Here is a 22,338-nt window from a genome sequence, read left to right as displayed (position 1 = left end):
TGACCGTCTACTCTCTCTAGATCATGGGTACTCACAAACTTTCTCTCAGGGGCTACATTTACAGTGTAGTTTGGGGCCAAGGGCCGCACTGGTGGGGGCGGAGTCAGAGGGGGCGGGGCTAAAGCAAAACGATAACTTGTGACCATGAGGTTGCACACAGGTCCCTGCAGCAGATGCCCTCATCCACTGAGCCACCAGACCCAGCATTTACATACATCTCTCTCCCTCCTGCTCTCCCTCCTGCCCTCCCTCTCCATCTCTCTCTCCCTCCTGCCCTCCCTCTCCCTCCCCCTCTGTCATGTCACTGTGTGTGTGTCTATCTGTGTCAGCCTTCAGCCCGGGTTGAGACCGCTTCCTCAACGCGCACACACAGACAACAACACCAAAGTACTTAACAGGTCTTTAAAAGACCATTAACATATTATTGAGGCTTTGTTTGTTGTAGCGCCCCTGCTTCTCCACCCTGACAATCACTGCTTGCCCGGCCCCACAGAGCAGAGGCTTTGTTCTATTTCACCTCTTTGTGGCCTTGCATCTCCACTCTGCTCTGTGGGGGCCGGGGGAGCAGTGATTGTCAGAGTGGAGATGCAGGGGCGCTAACAGGTGAAATACAAAAAAGCCTCTGCTCTGTGGGGGCCGGGGGAGCAGTGATTGTCTGCAAGGTCTGCGCACCGCCAAGGAAGGCTTGCCGGGCCACCACCGGCCTGCGGGCCGTACTATGAGTACCCCTGCTCTAGATACACATATGCTATCTAAGAGTCAGATAGTAGCATGATCCAGGTATATGGACACATACAGTTTCTGTGTCACCCACCCAGGCTGTTGTCCTTCCACCCATCATTGCTTCATCATTCACCCAGCCATGCATCTCATATTCTTGCCTTCCCAGCTAGTCTTCAATCTCAATAAGTAAGGAATATATAAGAGCTTACCTCTGGCCGCCACCACCACCGTCTCAACTCTCACAGCCGCCGCCTCCTCCCCTGAAGAATCGCCCTCCGCCTCCGTGTCGAGCACCACCACCTCCACACTGGCCCCGCCACCAGATGTTCCACCTACAAAGTACATTTAAGAATGTTAGAATAAAGCACTCACTAGTCTTTGGTCTAGGAATGAAGACATGTGAAAACAATGTAATTTGTGACTGTCTACTTTAAAGTTAAAAAAAATGTCCCTTTTTCCAGGGAAGGTTGTCTTGCTGCACTTTTTGGCACAACTGATGAAGGCTGTTTTTTTAACACGCACCATTTTTCTCCACACAGACAGAAGATGGACTTCTAACAACAAGATCAAGTTGAAACGAGGTGAGAGCTCGGCTCGACCACAAGAAATGTCTTCAATTAATCGTCAGCACTAACCACTTTTCCATTATCAGTTAAACGTTTAGTTTTATTATGACTTCATTTTAATAAATGTGTTTACTTTTAATAAAGCTTTTAAACTTAAATACAATCTGTGTTTTTTGGTCCAGACTAGAGTGACTGAGCGAAAGGTTTTGCAATTTTTGCAAGCATGAGTCCAGATAGAACACTTCAAAAGACATTATGGACAATCCCAGAGGACTGCACTAAGTTGATAGAGCTATTGCTGACTAGAATCATGGGAGTTTCGCCAACCGTGCAATCTTAGTTAGCTACACAGACAGACTAATAAAAATAATCTAGTAATACCACAGGGAGTCATAGTAGAGGCAGGATAAGAATTTAGATACAGTCTACAAGAAGAGCAAAGACAATTTTGAAAAAAGTCAAATGAGGAACGCTAGGAAAAATAGGTACTAGTCTAAAATGAAAACTTACTGGGGCCAGCAGAGGAGCCCTCGCCTGCCCGATCCTGGCCCTGTTGAACAGCATCCGCCGCCTGCTGCTCCTGCGTCCTCCTCTCGCCCCTGGGGGGAGCTGACGTACAACATGAAAGAAAGAACAGAAAACATGGATGATTGTTGCTTGTCAATGTCAACCAAATCAAACATTTCAAAAGAACAATAACAAAATATTTCCGCGAAATTATATTGATTAGGGTTAGTTTTCATTTATTTGCGGACCTGTGACTTCGAAAGTCACGTAACTCACTAAACAAAGTACTGAAACGTTCACCTAGGACTGGCAGGCAGCAGTCCGCAGGCAAGACGCAAAGTGACAGACAAACTCCATTGTGATTTCAGTCACATCAGTGACAACACTAACAGTTGCCTGCCACATTACCAGTCATTTAAATAGTCAAACTATCAATCCACCGCCACTATTTTTCTTATTGTCAGGGGTACAAAGGAAGGGGCAGATTTAAGCCCCTTGCGGCTCTTTTGCGCCGTTCTTGCGTGACTTTTGTGTCGCAGCAGCTAAACAAAAAAGGGCGCCATGGTGCGGCGTATAATATTATAACAACGTGACGCATTTGGGAGATGCATCCCGTTATAAAGCCCTGCGCCATCAGGGGGCGTTCCGGAGCAAGGGAGGGCATTCCTGCGCTGGAACACATCCTAATAGTGGCTGAGGGAAATCTACAAAATTTCAATCAGTCACCTTTAGGACAATGATGCGTCACACAAACCCTGCACCTGCTTGAAGCAGACGTACGGCTTGACCCAGCATTGGGGAGATAGGGTACCCCAGAGCATTGCTGGAGCTGCGCCATCGTTGTGACGCAACTCCAGCAGTAAAGCTTCGGTGACGTTTTGGGCCCATGGTGCGCCGCATTGCAAATACAGCGCACCATGTTTGGTGGTGGTAGCGGGCCGCACAATTAATGGCGCATCCCTGCTACTTTGCAGGGATGCGACGGTAATTGCAATTCTGCCCCTTAGGGGCATACTTACTTACGCGTTCTGGCGCATCTCCAGAGATGCGCCAGATCAAATGCGTCACGCAAAACTACCCTTGCGACACGGCAGATGCGCCTCATTTACAATGCGGCGCGCCCTGGCGAAAGGGTAGGCACTTGCGTGACGCATCTCGTCACGTAAGAGCGGCGCATCGCTGGAGTCACGTCGCCAACGCAATGCAACTCCAGTAATGCTCAGGGCCACCCAATACTTAACATGCTGTGTCAGTCCTTTAGCCTGCTTCGAGCAGACATAAGGAATTGAATTGACGTAGCAGCGTCGCAGAAGTGCCTGCGTTAAATCTTGTAGATTTCACGCAGGCAATTTTGCGAGGCGCACAGCCGCCGGACCGCCCACCCTGCGTACTAGGAACGCACCCATTGTGGTGCAGGCCCATGGCTTTGAAACGTGACGCATCTCCCTAGATGCGTCATGCTGTAAATGACTCGCAGGGATGCGGCACGTTTACGCCGCTGTTGCGTCACGCAAGGCAACGTAAACGTGGCGCAAGGGGCTTGTAAATGTAATCTGCCCCCTAGTGTCTAGCATTACGCAGTTCTGTAAAGTACACTCATACATAATAGTTACTCAGGCCAATGAGACCACGAAATAGAAAACAAATAAGCATCGTAGCAACGCCACTGAGAAGGAGAGCAGTGCACCTGAAATGCACAGAAGATTTTGAAATATAATTTAACTACAATGTAATCGTCATCAGCGGCATTATTGGCTTGCTCCATGTAAAAAACAAATATTTGCAATACAACAACACAGAGCAGGAGAAAACATCATAGTAGTGAGTGATTAAATGGCTACTACTACTCACCAAGCCCGGGGATCTCCAAGCCGAGCTGGTCCAGCAGGTCGCGCTCGCGGTCCAGGAGGTCCGTCCAGCGATGGGTGACCTGGCTGTAGGTGCGCTGGACCCCGTAGAGGTGGGATATGGCCCAGCACACCTTCTCCCACCGCTTCCGGCGCTCCCGCATGTTGTAGCCGCCGGCCGCGATCCTGCCGCCTCCCGCGATGGTCCTGGGCAGGCGGCGCTGGACGAAGTAGACCAGCGCGCCCACTTCCTCCGGGCTGAATATCTCCCGTCGCGTCACCTGCTCCCCCCTCAATCTCCCGCATGCTGTCCTGGCACTGGGTCCAGCACTACTCCCCGCTGCCGCTGCGGCCCTCAAGTGCCTGGGCAGCTTCACGGCGCCTGGCTTGACCATGGTCTGGGCAGGTAAGGTAGGAAGAAGTAGAAAATTAAGAAAGAATAGGATAGGGAAGAAGAAAAGAAAAGAGTTTAAAAAAGTAGTTTAAAAGTAAAGAAAAATAGCAGAAAAGACAAAAATATACAGCTAGGAAAAGAGAGGGATAGATAAGAAGCAAAATCGTAAAAAAAAAACTGAAAACAAGCAAAGGATGGCAAAGATACCAAGAGGATTAAACACCATGCCCAGACACAGGAAATGAATGAAAAACAAGATGGCCGGCGCCCGTTCACGAGCGCGAAAGTAAGTTCGCGCGAGATTTTCCTCGCGATCTCGTGCGAACCTCTAGATTTCCCGCGCGATCTCGTGCGAACCTCTACTCGCAATGCGCTTACTGCGCGAGATTATACATAGCGGGCGGAAACGGAAATACGTCACGCAAACAAAATGGCCGCGCCCGTACTTGACCTTGGGATAAATTCGCGTGTTGCGCTGCAAGCGGCTCGCGAATACTGCAAAAAAACTCGCGAAACAACAAGCCGCAAAAAAATAAAATGCTCATTCGCACGAATTGGCGGCTTCCGCGGTCGGTTTCGCACGACGCCGCGCCCCGCGAATAGCGCGAAAAAACCGAAAAACGATTTCAGCAAAAGCAAAAGCAATGAGCAGGTGCAAAAGGTCAACCTCATGATTTGTAACGATTCTTTGTAGTGCTTCCTGAGGGGTCCCTCCAGAATTCGGTTGCCTGCTTGCAACTATTGTGTGACCCTGCTCTGACCTTAACTGTATGCCACAAAGGTCCTGATTTACAGCTAAAGGAGCAGACAAGCAGGTGCCAGGCTGGAACTTGAAATTCTTTCAGTGACACATTAATTAGCCCCTAATTCATTATTGTCAGTTGGGGCAGGGCAGGTGTTGTTAATAAACTAACCCCAAATTAATTCATGTCAGTTCAAGCAGGGCAGGTGGGCTTGCTTTCCCCCCCCCCATCTTCTACAGTGATGATGAACCAGAGGGTGGCATTGATGTAACAGAGGGTGGCATGGGTCAAAGAGAGGGTGCCAGTGGTGAAACAGAGGGTGCTGGGAGGCTGTGATGATGAACCAGACGTAGAAACAACATAGTCGCGACCGTTGCGAGCCGACAAGTAAGTTCGCAATTGCGAACTAGTACCAAATCCTCGCGAACTGGCAGAAACAATTGCGAACACACAAAAAAAAAAAATCCGCAAATTCGCGGGAATTCGCGGATTTTGCGGATTGCGAGTTCGCAAATCCGCAAAATTCGCGAACGCGAGATCCGCAAAATTCGCCCATGCTTAGTTTTTTTTATTTTTAAATAAAATGTTTTACAGCCTTTCAGCAGGCTTATTGATGAGTACTTTGTCGTCGTATTCATCTGTCGTTTTTACACAATAAATAAAGCACTTCACACTTGATATTTCCATGTGCCTTAAGTTGATCTCTTTCAGTGGCTAGGAACCACAGGCGCAAAGCTCTCCTTCCGCATACATACAAGTATTAGATACCATTGGCCCTATGAACCACAACACCCACATAAACTTCCACAAAACCAACCAGACCCCTCTGCTCTTGCAAACAACTGCTACTCTCATCCCCCACATGCACAAAACGAGATCTGATGGTTGCGCCTTTTATATTTCTCTCCTAAAGCCTGAAATATCCTTTCCCTGCACATCTTGGCTACCTTCTCAATTCTTTAATTCCACAAGAAACTGAAGACCTGGCTCTTCGCCTAACCCAGACCTGGCTCAGCTCATAGGTGGTCTTGCTACAGCACCAGGAGACCCTCCCGGACAATTTGTGTGCTATATAAATACACCTAACATAATATAGCATGAAATATGATGAATGCTACAAGATTAGTGGGACGCGGCCACATGGATATGGCGTCACTGATTGTCATTATCACAAGCAAGCCATTGAATAGGGTAGTAACACTCTGAAAGATTTCTTGCCAATTTAGCAGAAAACATCATGTATGATTGCTTCACCAGATGTGCTCAGTGATCTAAATAAAAATAAAACAGGGCAGAATGGGCTGTGCAGTGTTCTTTGCACTTAAGGAGGTTGGGTGGAAGGGGAGGGAACAACTTGGTGACATTGCAACCATAGGTCCAAGCATGTAGCATCAGCTCATGCTGCGGCGAGCACCCTTTTCTTTCTGATGTGCTTAGGGAATTTCTGCCACTCCTGAATTAGTGGCACCTATTGAAGGCCAACATACTTGTTAAAAATTGCATTTTTGTTTCATTTTGGGTGCAATGCTGCCTTAATTTTTTACCAATACGAGGTAGCGATTTTTGGATTAAAGGGCTGATTGAAGTATCAATCGCCCCACCAGAATTTGAAATTCAGCACAAGTTTGAAATTTTGGAAGAACTGGGGCGACTCTCCCTAGCATTAATAACTCTGGGGAGGGTCAAGATGTTCACATCCACCCACACCATGCAGCCTCTGAAGGTGCTTTTTTTTGCATGTGGATCACCCCTCATTAAACGCTGAGTAGGATAGAGTAGGCTGCCACTGCACCCGACCCCCCCCGATGCTTATTGGCAGAACAATGATGTCAGTCTTGAATTGGAGTTATTGGACACAGAGTTCTGGCGGTACCAGGGTTCCATCAGAAAGAGGTGGTCGAGTGGACGTAGCTAGTCTGGTGCATGATGTGGCAAGAATTCAGCAACATCATGCAGTTAGCCTGGTGTGAGGCCCTGAGTGCCTGCAACTTTTAGGGCAGAGGGGTCTGGGGAGCTGAGCGAGATGGGTGATTTAGTGAGAAGGTCTGGATGGATGTCTAGGTCATCATGGTACCACTCCATGGTGGATGATAGAGGTGCAGGTGCTGCAGGAACAGACCACCCAAGGGCTGGGAATCCCTATGCATCTGGGCCTAGCGGGGGTGGCGAGTTGTTCCAGACTTCATTGTGCCATCATCAGCAAGTGGGAATTGCAGGGCCTAGGGATGGTGAGGGGACCAAGCAGTAGCCGATGTAGGACAATGGCAGGATGGGTCCAACAGAGGAGCTTGGAAGGCCGCCCAGTGACTTTTCCACAGCAAAGAGTTCTTTGGTGTTGGAAAAGGGCCCTGTTATTGGCTCACTCCCCAGGAGTAGTGTTTTTGGGTTCTTGAGAAATAATTTGCAATGCAAACAGGGTCTGAGGCAGCAGGAGGAGGACGATGGGAATTTAAGTGATGTGGGAAGCCCTGGTATGGCTGCAGGAGAGAATTGGAGGCAAATAAATATGTACAGGTGATGGAGCACAGGCTGCTTCCAGGTTGGTAGTGGTAAGGATCACAGAGCTGGAACTGCCAAATGAGGGGCATGCAAAGAGCCACGGAATGTCTTGGCTATGGTTAGGCACCACTCTGATGTGAGCAGCAGTGACAGCTGGGGGATGGAGACTCCTCTTCATGCTGAGAAAGGTCTAACTGACCTTGGACAAGCTAAGGACCACCGTGACCATTGTCCAGAAGGAGAAGTGGTGGAAGTTGAGTCTCATGACAATGTGGACGGTTGTCCGGGAAGGATAGGCAAGTGTCAGGACAAGAGGTATATGTAGGAATGTCATGGGCCAGATCGGTAATGGGAAAGTGGCAAGTGATAAAGGAAAAAAGACAGCTACTGGCCCTGGGGAACTGTGGGAGCATTTTTGGGGGGAAACAGCATTTACAAAGCTGTCTGTACAAACCGGCGCCATTACAAGGCAGTCAGTACAACAACCGAGGTGTTACCATGCATACCATTACAACGCAAGTCATTATAACGACTTGCTGTAGGGGGCTTTAGGTGTCGGATTTTCAATCCAACACCTTCCCTACTGTTGCACAGACTGGAGTTGGAATATCAAATTATACTATTCCAAACTCCAGCACCCCCCTACAGCAAGTCGTTGTAATCACTTGTGATGTAATGATACGTGTGGTATCAACGCAGTCGTGCTGACCACATTATAAATTGATACATTGTAAACACATGTGTTGTAACGTCATATATTTGTTTTTTTGTGATACAGAGGAAGGGGAAGGCAGGAAACCAAGATGCAAGGGCTGGGTGTGTTGGTGATGGGGTGCTGTATTACTGATGGCACAAAGAAGAGCAAGCCCTTAGGAGGCTCACTAACAATGTGTCAGTATACCCTAAGCATGGGCGTAAAATCCGCTCGGCTCGCGGAATTTGCGGATTTTCGGCAAATTCGCAATCCGCAAATTCTCGCGCATTTCCCGAAAATTGCGGCGTACGGCGTTCACTTACCGTCATTCAGCGTTTGCAGAGTTGTTTTTCTCCATGTTTTTCAAGTGCTGCGCCATTTTGGATCTTGCTGCGGGATCTCGCGGGAGTTTGTCGACCGCGATTACGTCATCGCGGCTTGCCACCATGCACAGCGAGAGTTTGTCAACGCGAGTACGTCATAAAGGCCCGTGATCACGCCTCGCGGGAGTAAACCATTGAGAACACATAGATGCGGCGGGCAGCAACAATCTCGCACTCGCGAAATTGCAAAATTTGCAATTCTGCACAAAAAATCCACCAGCAGGCAGCATAAACCTGAAAAATATGATTTTTATCAGAATAACACCTCAGGTTGACATTTGCCTGCACTTATTTTTTGCAAGGAGTCCATGTTGGGGGGGGGGTGGGAGGAAGGAAATGCCCCACAGTCTCAAACGTCCTCTTCCTGTCCAGCAGGCTCCTCCCAAAGCTTTTGTTCATGTCCTGGTCACTTTGATTTGGATCTTGACCTGGAAGGATTACTTTTTGTGGATGCTGCTGGATATTTGGATTATAGGCCTTTTTGACTTTCTTTGGATCACTTTTGGATTAGAAATTTCACAAGTAAGTTTGTTTGGGGCATTACAGTTGCTGCAACTACAATTTTGGAACTTTTTCAGAACATTAAATAAAATATATTGTGGGTAGCCACAGTATCCAGTAGGACCAGGGTTAGTTATGGGTGCATGATACAAATGTTTTGTTGAATTTCAACATGATTAAGGGCATGGATGGCATTGGATTGTGGTGATTTATGTGTGTTTTTTGATTTTTTGGGGTGGAGTTGGGGCCTTTTGCCCAGGGGTACTCAGTGGTGCATGGACTGAGACTTTCTGTGGGGTCTCTTTAATGTAAACATCATGGAGGGCATGGATGGCATTGGATTGTGGTGATTTTTGTGTGTTTTTTTATTTTTGGGCTGTTGTTGGGGCCTTTTGCCCAGGGGTACTCAGTGGTGCATGGACTGAGTCTTTCTGTGGGGTCTCTTTAATGTAAACATCATGGAGGGCATGGATGGCATTGGATTGTGGTGATTTTTGTGTGTTTTTCGATTTTTTCGGGTGTTGATGGGGGCCTGTCTATGTTGGTGGTTGCCATTTTGAGGACTGGTACAGGCATGTGGTGGGGGTCTAGGGACTATTTTGAAGCTATTTTGAAGCCATGCAGTGTGCTTTGTTGTGCCATAGGCCTGCACCCAGTCTGCCATGCTTTCATCCATTATGCCCAAGGGTACTCTGTCAGTGGTGCATTTTATTGGTCTTTCCATTTTGGGGGGTGGGTATAATAAAAATGCTTACTTGCAAACTATTAATTGAAGCGCTACATATGCAACATTTATTTAACTGATGTTCCTCTGGCTTCATTTGCTTTTAGGTGCAGAAAGACGAATCACCAGCCTCATCGTTCCTCATCAGTGCCAGGAACAAGTCCTGCTGCGGTGTGTGCAGCACAACGTCACGTGTGGCCACAGACAACTCTGCAACTTGTGCAACTGCGGCCTGCTGTTCTGACACCTGAAGAAGATGGCCCCAAAAAAAGTTGCCCATAGCTCCTCCAGCAAGAAAGTTGCCAGTAAGGAGCAGAAGATGGAAGTGGCGCCACTTACCAAGGAGACTGGTGTGCCGACCGCCGCATTTTCTGGGGAAAAAAATGTACGCCTGCAGCAGCAGCGGGGTCTGCTGGGGACCAAGCTGGGAGCAGCACCCCGCTCCATTGGGCTCAGTGCCACCACCACACACCAACTTAAGTCCAAGCCCTTGAGTGCTGCAGAGGCAGCCAGTATAGTTGCTCAATCACCATCGACCAGTGATGTTGGCTCATCACAAAAAGTAGCAGCATCCCTCAATCAACACAGGTTGGTGTAACTCATCTGACGAGTGTTCAAAAACCACAGCCGCAACAACAACCACATGTGCAAGTAGAAGCCCAAGTACATGTGGCAGGAGAGGCGGCGCAAGGAGATGCGCAAGCAGAGGTGCATGGAGCGGCACAAGTGCCCACAATAGTTGTTCCTCCCGAAGTAGGGGCACATAAGGAAATCGACATTATTGCCAAGGTATCATTTGAGGAAGCCACTCCTCCTGCTCATTTATTGTCTTCCAGATCCCTAGCAAGGAAAAGATCAAGGGTGGTGTCTACATCTTCTTCAAACACCCTTCCTTCTGATGATATGGATGAAAATTGGGAACCACCACAGCCGTCTGAGAGTGAGGCACACCATGATCTGACAAAGGTAGCTAAGCTAAGCGTAAAAGGAAGGTCCCCGAAAGTCTCATAGTTATGGAGTGTGATGATGACGCTGAACAAGAAGTGCCATATACTCCTGCTGATGAAGACTCTCAAGACGACGCAGTCATCATAGACGTCACTGCAGCCCCAGCGGGCATGCAGCAAACAGACATTTTTACCCTAGCCCGAAATGCTGCTGAGCGTGATGTTGGCAACCTGGCGATGGGACCACCACCAATGCAGTTAACTAGTACACCACCACCTACTGCTTCCATATTTTCTCACCAGAAGGGACCTCCATCCACCTCGACCTCCATTTCCTCAATTAGTGGTGCTTTAAGTGCACAACGTAGTAAATTTCGGCAACACACATCCTCCACTTCATCTGGCATTAGCATTCTCAGTATCGCCTACTCTGCCCCCCACAGACATTTGAAGTCCGCAGTTTGGGACTTCTTTAGTGTTAGCCCAACAAGGGAAACATAGCCATTTGTACCATTTGTAAGCTTCAAGTTAGTCGTGGTAAGCTTGGTACCAACTATGGTACCGGAGGCCAGAGAGGTCATCTTGAGAGACAGCACACTGTCAAATGGCATGTGCACCTAAAGGAGATCAAGGCAGCCCGAATTGCAAGTAAACAAACTGTATCCGTTGATGTTTCATCTGATGATGACGAGGAGGAAGAAGCGTCAAACATTTGTTCACTTACACCCAGTACCCCTGTCAGCAGCCCACCCCCTGCAAGATATATGAGCCACACTAAGAGTGTGGGAGAGAGTGAGACACCAATGCAAAAAAGTTCATCATCACCGAGCATAACTGGGTCGAAGAAGTCATCATCATCCCGTAAAATGGTCCAGCCCACCATTAGAAGCATGTTGTTTTCAGATGCGCCATTTGAATGCAACCACCCAATGACGCGTCTGTATAACACTAAGCTGGCTAAAATGCTAGCGCTGGACCTTCTCCCTTTTTCTTTTGTGGAAGGGGTGGGTTTTCTTGAATTAGTGGCAACGCTCTGCCCTAAATGGAAGGTTCCTAGGCGGTTCTATTTTGCCAGAGTTGCGGTTCCAGCACTACATGAAGATGTGCTGAAGGTGATTGGGGCAGCTTTGATGAAGAGTGCTGTTCACGCTATACATCTGACAATAGACATGTGGACCAGTTGCCAAGCCGTTGATTACATGTGCATCACTGCACACTGGGTCTCTTTTTCAGAGGTTAAAGCAAAGGTAACTGCAGGTGTTAACCCGGACAAAGTTTATAAAGCTGCTTGGAAACATGCAACACTAGCCATGTTTGCCATGGAGAAAAATCATACAGGAGAAAACATGTTGCATGAGTTTAACACAAAGGTCTTTCAATGGCTGTCCCCAAGAAAACGCATGATTGGTTATGTTTCCACGGATAATGGCGCCAATGTAGTTAAGGCCATGGATAAGGGTAACTATTTCAGAGTGCCGTGTTTGGCGCACTGTATAAACCAGGTTGTTAAAAAATTCTTGAGTGAAGAAAGTCGAGTTACTGACCACCTGCCGAAGAATGTGCACACAGTTCAACCACTCTTTTAAGGACTGGAAGCAGCTGAGGTGCCTGCAACATGAACGTAAACTGCCAGTGAAAGCACTCATCCAGGAGGTGGTAACACGTTGGAACTCAACCTTCTACATGCTTTAGCGTCTGTATGAGCAGTATGCGGTAGTCGATCAGTATTTTGTTTACACAGGGTACACCTATGATGGACCTAAGCATACAGGTGGAGCAATGGAAGCTAGTTAAAAGCCTGACAGACATGCTTCGTCCTTTTGAGGTCTTCACGCGTGCAGTCAGCAGGGAGGACTGTAATTTGGGAAAAGCTATCCCATTGTTGCGCATGCTAGAGCACCAACTGAAGGCGGTGTCTTCTACGTTTTAAAAAGAGGGAAAGGAACAAGCATTTGAGTTGGCGGAGAAGTTATTACAGCGCCTACTTTGCGATGAACGTCTTCAAAAGATCCACACAGAACAGCATTATATTTGTGCTACTATTCTGGATCCACGGTACAAAAAGGCAGTGGCAGGCAGAGTATTCTTTCCTTTTGATGACGCAGATGTTACAAAGTACAAACAATGGCTAGCTGTGTCAGCCAGTCGGTTTGAAAAAGAACGGCAGGAAATTGAAGGAAAAGGCAGTACATCAGCATCAGCAGGCCATCCGGAGTCAAAAAAATCCACTTCTGCATCTGTGGCTGTGGCAGAAGAGAGTGATTTTCCCTCTCAGCTGTTAAAGACACCAGCAACCGTATCATCTGCACCAGACACAACAGTAACATTGTGTGAAGAAGAGGATTGGCTAACTCAGTTTAGGATTGCTTCTCAAAAGGTCCCAGCAAAAAGTAAGCAAAGTGGAGGAACCCTGGAGAACCTTGAGTCGATGGTGCAGGACTATCTGAATGACTCAACAGATGACCCATTGGGGTATTGGCATGGTAAAAGAGATGTGTGCCCAGAGATTACCAACCTGGCTATAAATTACTTGTCTTGCCCACTAGCAAGCGTGTCTTCTGAACGTGTTTTCAGTGCTGCTGGTGGCATTTTAACTTGCAAAAGGACCCGCCTCTCACCCAAAAATGTGGAGAGGTTAACAATGATCAAGATGAATCAGCACCTCATACTACCAGATTAAAAAATACGAGAATGCACGCAGGAAGATGACGAGGAGGACACCAACTTAGATGAGGGAAGTTCTTCTCTGTTAGGTGACCTACTCCCGTCTGAAGTCGAAGAGTTTGAGGACGAGCTCTTCTTCCCTGACACCGAGCCCTGAAAATGAGTCAATGAATCACTAACTTTCTTTTTCGTCCTTATTCACTTTTATTCCTGTGTGTCTGTCTTTCTTTGTTTTGCAAAATCTATATAAAAAAAACTTTCATCACCTAATCACAAAAACAAGCTCATCAGCAGAACTGTCTTCACTTATTTGCTTATTGATTTGAAGGTGCCGCAGTCTGCATTCCTCAGGTTCACAAGTTCACAAGAACATGCTCCTCTATCCTCCTCCTCCAGACTCCTATTTCCCTCAAAGCAGATGGCTGGATTACGCCCAATGAAGAAACACTCTGCACTTGTGGGGGTGTTCTACTTCTTTGCAGGTGAGTTGACGGGTCTGGGGCATTGCTGTGAAAGTCTAATACCGGATAAAAGTGGTTTGGAGAAAATCGGAGCAGAAAAAGATTTTGCGCTTTTGATCACTTGCCTGTCTTTGGGGTGCTGTTTGGCGGGCTTTTAGGTTGTTGTGGGTGGGGTTTGGGGTCTGGGAGCACTGCTGGCGCAGTCTAATGTTGATTGCATTCGTTTTTCAGGAAATCCATGTTGGAAAAGGGGAGTTAGGGCCTAGCTGCACAGCGTATTTGGACTGAATTGAAGGTAGTAGGCCCATTTTTGCTTTTTGCCTGTTTGGGGATGTTCTGCTTTTTGCGGGTGGCTTCAGGGGTTTGGGGCCATTGCTGGGAATGTCTAATACCGGATAAAAGTGGTTTGGACAAAATCGGAGGTGAAATTTAGTTTTTGTTTTTGCTGACTTGCTTGTCTTTGAGGTGCTGTTTAGGGGGGTTCCTGGTGTTTGTGGGTGGGTTTTGGGGTCTGGGAGCACTGCTGGGTATGGATACTTTTGATTGCAAGAGGTTTGAAGCAAATCCATGGTGGGAAAGGGGAGTTAGGGCCTAACTGCAGAGCGCACGTGACGTGATTTTGGAAATTTGCCTGAAAATTTCAAAGTCCCCATTTTTGGAGTTTTGCTTTTTGGCTGTTTGGGGGTCTTTTAATTCTTTCTGCCTGGGTTGACGGGTCTGGGGCCATTGCTGGGAATGTCTAATACCGGATAAAAGTGGTTTAGATAAAATCAGAGGTGAAATTTGTTTTGCGTTTTTGCTGACTTGCTTGTCTTTGAGGTGCTTTTTGGGGAATTTCCAGGTGTTTGTGGGTGGGTTTTGGGGTCTGGGAGCACTGCTGGCACAGTCTAATGTTGATTGCATTTGTTTTTCAGGAAATCCATGGTGGAAAAGGGAAGTTAGGGCCTAGCTGCACAGCGTATTTGGACTAAATTGAAGGTAGTAGGCCCATTTTCGCTTTTTTCCTGTTTGGGGGTGTTCTGCATTTTTTGCGGGTGGCTGCAGGGGTCTGGGGCCATTGCTGGGAATGTCTAATCCCGGATAAAAGTGGTTTGGACAAAATCGGAGGTGAAAATTATTTTGCGTTTTTGGTGACTTGCTTGTCTTTGAGGTGCTGTTTGGGGGGGTTCCAGGTTTTTGTGGGTGGGCTTTGGGGTCTGGGAGCACTGCTGGCACTGTCTAATATTGATTGCATTTGTTTTTCAGGAAGTCCATGGTGGAAAAGGGGAGTTGGGGCCTAGCTGCAGAGCGCATTTGGACTGAATTCCAGGTAGGCCCAAAGTTTTCTAAGTGTGGCTTTTCCCGGGTTTTGCCTTTTGGCTTGTTGGGGGGGGGGTTAAACTTGTTTTCACCCGGGTTGACAGTTCTGGGGCCATTGCTGGGAAGGTCTAATACCCAAAAGAAAGTGTTTTGGAGACATCCCTGGGGAAAAAGTTTGAGCATTTTCTGAGATTTCGCTCATTCTACCGTTTTCGGGGGGCTGTTTGTGGGGGTTCCTGGTGTTTGTGAGGGGTTTGCGAGTCTTGGAGCAATGCTGGATATGGATACTTTTGGTGGTTTGAATACAATCCATGGTGGGTAAGGGGGGATTTGGGCATACTTTACTTTCAAAGTACGTTTTGTCACCATTTTCTACTAGGCCTCGTTTTTGGAGATCTGATTGGGGGTCTTCTACATTTTTGCGACTGGGTTTAGTAAGGGTCTGGGAGCACTGCTGGGAAGGTCTAATTTTGTAACCCTGGGCGGGCAACTTCGCTACGCCCACGAAGTGGGCATAGTGTTGCCTACTTCGCCCTTTGCAACACTACGCCCACTCCTTGGGCATAGCGAAGTTGCCCGCCACCCGCCTCCCTCCCGCCCTCACTAAATGCTTAAATTAGCATAAAAAAGCGCATTTCTCGTGAGAAATGCACATGCGCGGGCGGCCGCGCATGCGCATTAGTATCCAAGACGGCGGCGCCGGCGGCGCGATGACGAGATGCAGCCCTGGGGACGCAGCGGACGAGGTAAGTGGTTTTATATAATTCATTTTTAAGCTGATTTAAGCATTTAGTGAGGGCGGGTGGCGCGTAGTGGGGCTACGCGAAGTGCGTGGGTGGGCGTAGATTTTTTGCCCACTTCGCGTAGCTTCGTGAAGCCCCACTATGCCCACTACACCCACCCTTATAATTTTGTTCTAAAACACAGTTTACAGTACACCTAGCTTGAGGGGAAAGATCCGCTAAATTAATGGGCCCATACTTATTTATCCTTCAAAAGGAGACTCAGACAGAGTACACACTTTCAAAAATATTGTACTGTCTATTAGGAAACTTAAAGTGTGACTTTTTGCACTACACAGCGTACACACCTTATATTTATTTGTCAGTGGTGTTCTAATATCACTTCCTGTTTTTCCATCAATAATTACAGGCCGGGTTTCAGCCTGTGCAATGGGAAAAAAAGGATGAAGTCAGGCTTAACATTAGCGAGCCGCAATTCAGCATCCGCCAGGCAGGCAGTGGACAGGGTGTCTTCTGGTCACCAACATTGATGGGCGGAGCGTCAGATGGAATGGAGAAGTCCCGCTAATAAGAGAAATGGTTGCATGCATGCAACTTACCAAATTCAACAGGACAACTACAACAACATACAGATACAGTATCCGTACTTTTCTAATTATCTTTTAAGTAATGTTAATGCTGTGAACTTCTATGAGTGTGACTATTCATTTCTTTGATCGCTGCTTCTAAATTCATCCCTACAGCCATTGTATAGGTTTTACTTCTGCTATTTTTCAAACCTAATTTAATGTAAGAAGTGTTTCTCTGAGTGCAGAGATAGACAAGTGAAAACGCATGATTATTACTGCAGCCCTGTACTGTCGCATTCTTTCATTCACGGTTCTGGAAAGTACCACTTACTTTTCAGTAACCATGCATGCAGTATTGCATGCACTTCCTTTATGTCACTTAAAAGATTTATGGATAGCTTAGTACCCAAAGATTTGTTTATCTTCAATTATTGTTTGTCCATGCTCTGCTTTTTTTTTCTTCTCTCAACAAAACTTTCCCAAAAACCCCCATTCCCATCCATTTTCCAAACCCTAACCCTCTTCCCCCGGGCTGTGTGGTTTTGATTGATGTGTGACTAAATGACAGCAATAATTCCACACACTTGCTGGGGAGAATAAGGTCATATCAACAGGCGAGGATATATTCTTACTCAGCTTGACACAGAGTCACTATTGGCAAATGAAAGCAGATTTTCATGTGCGCCATCAACTTGATTGGTCATCAAGAACATCCTCCTCCTATACGTGCCAAATTATTACGCTGCTGTGTCCTTCACCTTCAGTACTATTTCTTGTAGTAGTAGCCAATGTCAAAGAAATTCAACACAAGTACTAGTTATACTTTCAATACTTTACTATTTGTTAGGCTACATTGTGGCACTGTTCTAGTGTACTGTCACCTGCTATATTCTCTATCGTACAGTTCTAATGCTATGGTAAGGACAAACAAGGTTTCATTTTCTTTTTTTTCAGATGCTGCAACTGCCACTGTGTAACACCACTAGTACCACCGCAATGATGACATTTCATCCGCCCAGGATTGCCAACCTGAATCGCCAATTCCCGTGCAGCCAGCCCTGTGCCTAGCCCTATTTCCAAACACAAATTACAGGTAAGATAAGCGTTTGGGGGGGAGGTAGTATAATGGAGTAATAGGAGAGACGAGAGGCTGATGGTAGCACTAGTAAAGACCTAGGACTATTAAATTCACTTACTCTGTGAGAGGCACTTAGTTTTTAAAACATTTTGGGCAAATACTTACACAACTTGAATCAAGATGCCACTTAAATTTCAGGAAATCAAACTTACTGTTAAACCCCCACCCACCAGCCTCAAAAGCAGTAAAAAAAAACATGCATGCAAAGATAAAGTTTAAAGTATATTTATATCCCTAACATAAATAATCTCCCGCAAGACCCAACCCACCCCCACTCCCTAACCCCAATGAATGTCAGTGAAAAGTCCAAAAAACCCAACTCCCAATTCCCACCCCCGAAGTCTTTAAAAAAGGGGCACGGGACAGTCTCCTCCTACTGCTGGCTGCTGTTGACTTTTCGGGCCAGGTCGGCATGCTCTTGCGGAGGGTCTCGAGCAGGGTTTTGGTGTCGAGCAGCTCCTGCTCGAGGTAGGACACCCTGAGTGAAAGGCGGTGCAACCTTTTTTTGGTACGGCTGTGGGGGGCAGCTGATTTTTTTGCCGCTCGGCGATGGCGGGTGGCTGCGGTACCCTGGCTCTGTACCACTGGAGACTTGCTGCGCTGACTGGCTGACCCAGGGAGCGCGGAGAAGGATGCAGGTGTCGCCGTGGATGTTGGCGACGGACTCTGCATGTCCTCCTCCTCCTGGGCCACCAGCCGCCGATATTCTGCGACAGTCGCCTCCAGCCTCCGTTGCCGGGCCCTTTCAGCCAGCTCCTTCCGTGTTGGTTTGGAAGGAGCATCTATATGAAGAAAGAAAGACATAGTCTGTAACCAATGCTCTTTAAGATTAACACAAAATGATTCAGCAGAAAGTTGTGTCACAGTAGAACTAGCAACTTGCAAGCGCAGTACATAACTATTGTGGACTGTTTCTATCTAACCTCCCACTTCTTCATCCTTGGTCTAACATTAGTGGGAGTTTAAGGACTCAATTCTTCGAGCACTATGGACTCACTCCATTAGAGTCGACTATGACAGTACACCAGCCTTATTCTTCTTCTTCTATCTTGTTTAGCAAAATTGGTACGTTAACTTCTGCAAGCCGGCATAATGCCAGCGCAGTCAACTTGCACCCGAGAAAAACAGACGCCCGCCATGATGAGTGAGACAGACTTGCGTTACTGTACCAGTCCAGTACATGCATTTGGTGATGCTCTTACTTTTCTATTACGGGTGGCACTGAGAATACTCTGTTACAAGGGCTACTGCTTCATTAATTTAACTTTCACCCTACAGTGCCAATGAATACTAGAAAAGGAAAATGAAGAAGTTAAATAATCTGATTATCTATCACAGCACATGGAATGTATTTGCTTACATATGGGATGACTTTAGGTGCTTTGCTTTTTATTGAGTGAACAGTGATACATCTACACATGAATGACCGAGTTCTACTAAACTTATTAACAGAGGTAGTGAGTGGCCATCGTAATAGCCGGATATATGCTGTGCTTGCAATACAAACTACTGCTACTATTCATGGTAGTATTCGGACAAAATGAATTTAAAACTTCTTTTCCTTGCCTTTCCTACACTGGGACGGACGTGCGGGTGCGGTGTTACATGCTCTTCAAAGTAACATTTAGTTCATCCAGTGACCGTCTACTCTCTCTAGATACACATATGCTATCTAAGAGTCAGATAGTACCATGATCCAGGCATCCATCCATTCAAACTATATGTCAATCATTCTTCTTCATGTCTCTCATCTGGACAAACCGTACGTTTTCTCACGGGAAAACAACCGTATCATTTTATTTGGGAAACCGCAAGCCATACATCCGTGCTTGACATGCATTTGAATTTCAACCAAAGGATATATTACGCACACATACAGTTTCTGGTTCTCCCACCCAGGCTGTTCTCCTTCCACCCATCCTTGCTTCATCCTTCACCCAGCCATGCATCATATTCCTTCCTAGCCACCTCGGGCACCAATCAAACACGTAACATTCTTCTTTGTCAGTCATCATTACTTTTAACTTTCTCGTCCTTCCACACTTACTTACACCCTTCTTTCGCTTTTCGTTCATCCCATCCATCAAGTTCATCTCAGATCTGATTTGGATTCTCGAAATAAAATTCACAGCTGAGTTGAAGTAAATTTAGAGGAGGCTACTTTGTTCTAAATTTGAAAGTCTGCTTAACAGTATAGTAACTTAACTGTTGAAATTATGTACTACACCCGTGTAGAGAGCACACTCTGCAGTCTGCAATCTCAGTAAGTAAGGAATATAAGATCTTACCACTGCCTGCCACTACCGTGGCAACCCGCAAAGCAGTTTCCTCCGGCACCTGCACCGCCTCCTCCCCAGAAGTGTCCTCCTCCACCTCCGCGCTGGGCCCGGCACCAGATGTTCCACCTACAAAGTACATTTAAGAATGTTACATGCCATAGACATACACCACTCACTAGTATTTTGTCTAGGAATGAAGAAATGTGAATACAGAAACCAATCTAATAATTTGAAAATGTCTACTCGAAAGTAAAAATGTCCATTTTTCAAGGGAAGGGTGTTGTCTTGCTGCACTTTTTGGCACAACTGATGATGCTTGCTTTTTAACACGCACCATTTTTCTCATAACAGACAGAAGCTTCACTTCTAAGAACAAGAGCAAGATCAGATCATCATCACTAGGACGGAGTGACCAACGATTCAGCACCAAAAAGAAAAATTAAAGTTCAAACCAGGTAAGGGCTCGGCTCGCCCACAATAAATGTGTGAAATAAATCACTAAGCACTTTTCCATTTTTGATCAACCGTTTATGTTTTATGACAAGCTTGATTTTAATAAATGATTTTACTTTTAATAAAGCTTTAAAACTGAAATAGACTCTGTGGTTTTTGGTCAAGAGTGACTGAGCAAAAGGTTTTGCAATTTGCAAGCATGAGTCCGTGCCTCTGACACTTCTGGACTCTGACTCCGTACTCTTGTCCTGCGTTAGATAATAATCATTGGGGATCAATCATCGATGAATTTGGGAGCTAAATGACTCTGCCACACTATCTAGTCAGTAAGGAGATTGGGGGTTCTTCAAAGTCTGATATCACTGAGGTTTGTGGAAAGTCTACCTGCGCCTATTATAATTGATGAACAATGCACTATTTAGTGTCCATAGTTCTGTTTGTGCAGATTTGTCCCTGCAACAATAGTAGTATGGATTGTCCTCCTATGCAAACCAAAAGTAAACTAGTATCTTATTCTTTCTTGGTGGTCATTCACATTTTATTTTTGGGAATTGTCAAAGCATAAACATTTAGAAGACTTGAAAAGACATTATGGACAATCCCATAGGACTGCACTCAGTGCATAGAGCTATTGCTGACTAGAATGGGAGTTTCGTTTAACACCTTTTGCCAAATGTGCAATCTTAGTTAGCTACACAGACAGACTAATAAGAATAATCTAGTAATACCACAGGGAGTCATAGTAGAGGCAGGATAAGAATTTAGATACAGTCTACAAGAAGATCAAAGAAGATTTAGAAAAAATCGAATGAGGAACGCTAGGAAAAAATAGGTACTCTATATACGTGGAGAAGTGTGGCTCAATGATTAGAGCGGCAGACCCTGATGCAGAGGTCTAGACCGGGACCAGGGTTCAATTCCCCGCCTCGGCGGGTCTTGGGCTCAAAGTTCCAAGGACCTGATAATTCTCGCCTCGGTGCCTATTCCAATCATGGAGTCCCACTCTGCAACTCGGGGCAATAGCTTGCTTAATCTCCACAACGGCCCCCACAACTCTAAGGATGCCTGGCCTCCACCTTGGGGGTGCCCAGGAGTGAACGCCTCACAGGGAAAGCCAGGATCGGTTCCACAGCGGTATTCGTACAAGCGCCTTGAGTCCCTTGCGGGTGAGTAGTGCGCTATACAAGTATCAATTTACATTTACATTTGCATATTAAAATTAAAACTTACCGGGGCCAGCAAAGGAGCCCTCACCTGACCAATCCTGGCCTTGTACAGCAGCAGCAGCCACCTCCTCTGTCCTCTTGCCCCTGGGGGGAGCTGATGTGCAACATGAAAGAAAGAAAGATCCGAAAACATGGATGATTGTTGTCAACCAAATGAAACATTTCAAAAGAACAATAACAAAATATTTTGGCGAAATAGCAAATAGACAACTATTCCACGGGATATACTGACCTATCTCATGTGGTCTACTACGATATTAGTATTGCTTGATTTGCGGACCGTCGACTTGGAAAGTTATGTAACTCACTAAACAAACTACTAAAAAGGTTCGCCTAGGACTGGCAAGCAGCAGTCCGCAGCACGCGAAGTGACAGACAAAGTCCATCGTGATTGCAGATCAGTGACAACACTAAAAAGTTTCCTACTACATTAACCAGTCATTAAAATACTCAAACTATCAATCCACCACCACTATTTCTTCTTATTGACAGGTGTACAAAGAAAGGACTGGACCTGAGTCTGTAGGGGCAGATTTACAAGCCCCTTGCGGCTCTTTTGCTCCGTTGTTGCGTGACTTTTGTGACGCAGCGGCAGAACAAAAGAGGCGCCATGGTGCGGCATATATTAACAACGTGACGCATATGGGAGATGCATCACGTTGTAAAGCCCTGCGCCATCAGGGGGCATTCCGGCGCAAGGTAGGGCGTTCCTGCGCAGGAACGCATCCTAAAAGTGGCTGAGGGAAATCTACAAGATTTCAATCAGTCACTTTTAGGACAATGATGCGTCACTCAAACCCTGCGCCTGCTTGAAGCAGACGTAAGGCTTGACGCAGCATTGGGGAGATAGGGCACCCCAGAGCATTGCTGGACCTGCGCCATCATTGCGACGCAACTCCAGCAATGCGCCGCCTTTACGGCACAGATGCGTAACGCTTCCGTTATGTTTTGGGCCCATGGTGCGCCGCATTGTAAATA

The 22,338-nt window shown here is 46.6% G+C and overlaps 1 pseudogene; it reads left to right on the top strand.

The window, feature by feature from the left end:
* The first annotated feature begins 12,211 nt into the window (after positions 1-12,211).
* On the top strand, positions 12,212-13,349 carry LOC147722481 (zinc finger BED domain-containing protein 6-like; annotated as a pseudogene).
* The last annotated feature ends 8,989 nt before the right edge of the window (positions 13,350-22,338 follow it).

This window comes from Lissotriton vulgaris, chromosome 4_1 (assembly GCF_964263255.1).
Source record: "Lissotriton vulgaris chromosome 4_1, aLisVul1.2, whole genome shotgun sequence".
Taxonomy (NCBI): domain Eukaryota; kingdom Metazoa; phylum Chordata; class Amphibia; order Caudata; family Salamandridae; genus Lissotriton; species Lissotriton vulgaris.
Note: the sequence above shows the minus strand (reverse complement) of the source record. Positions and strands in the feature narration are given on the sequence as shown.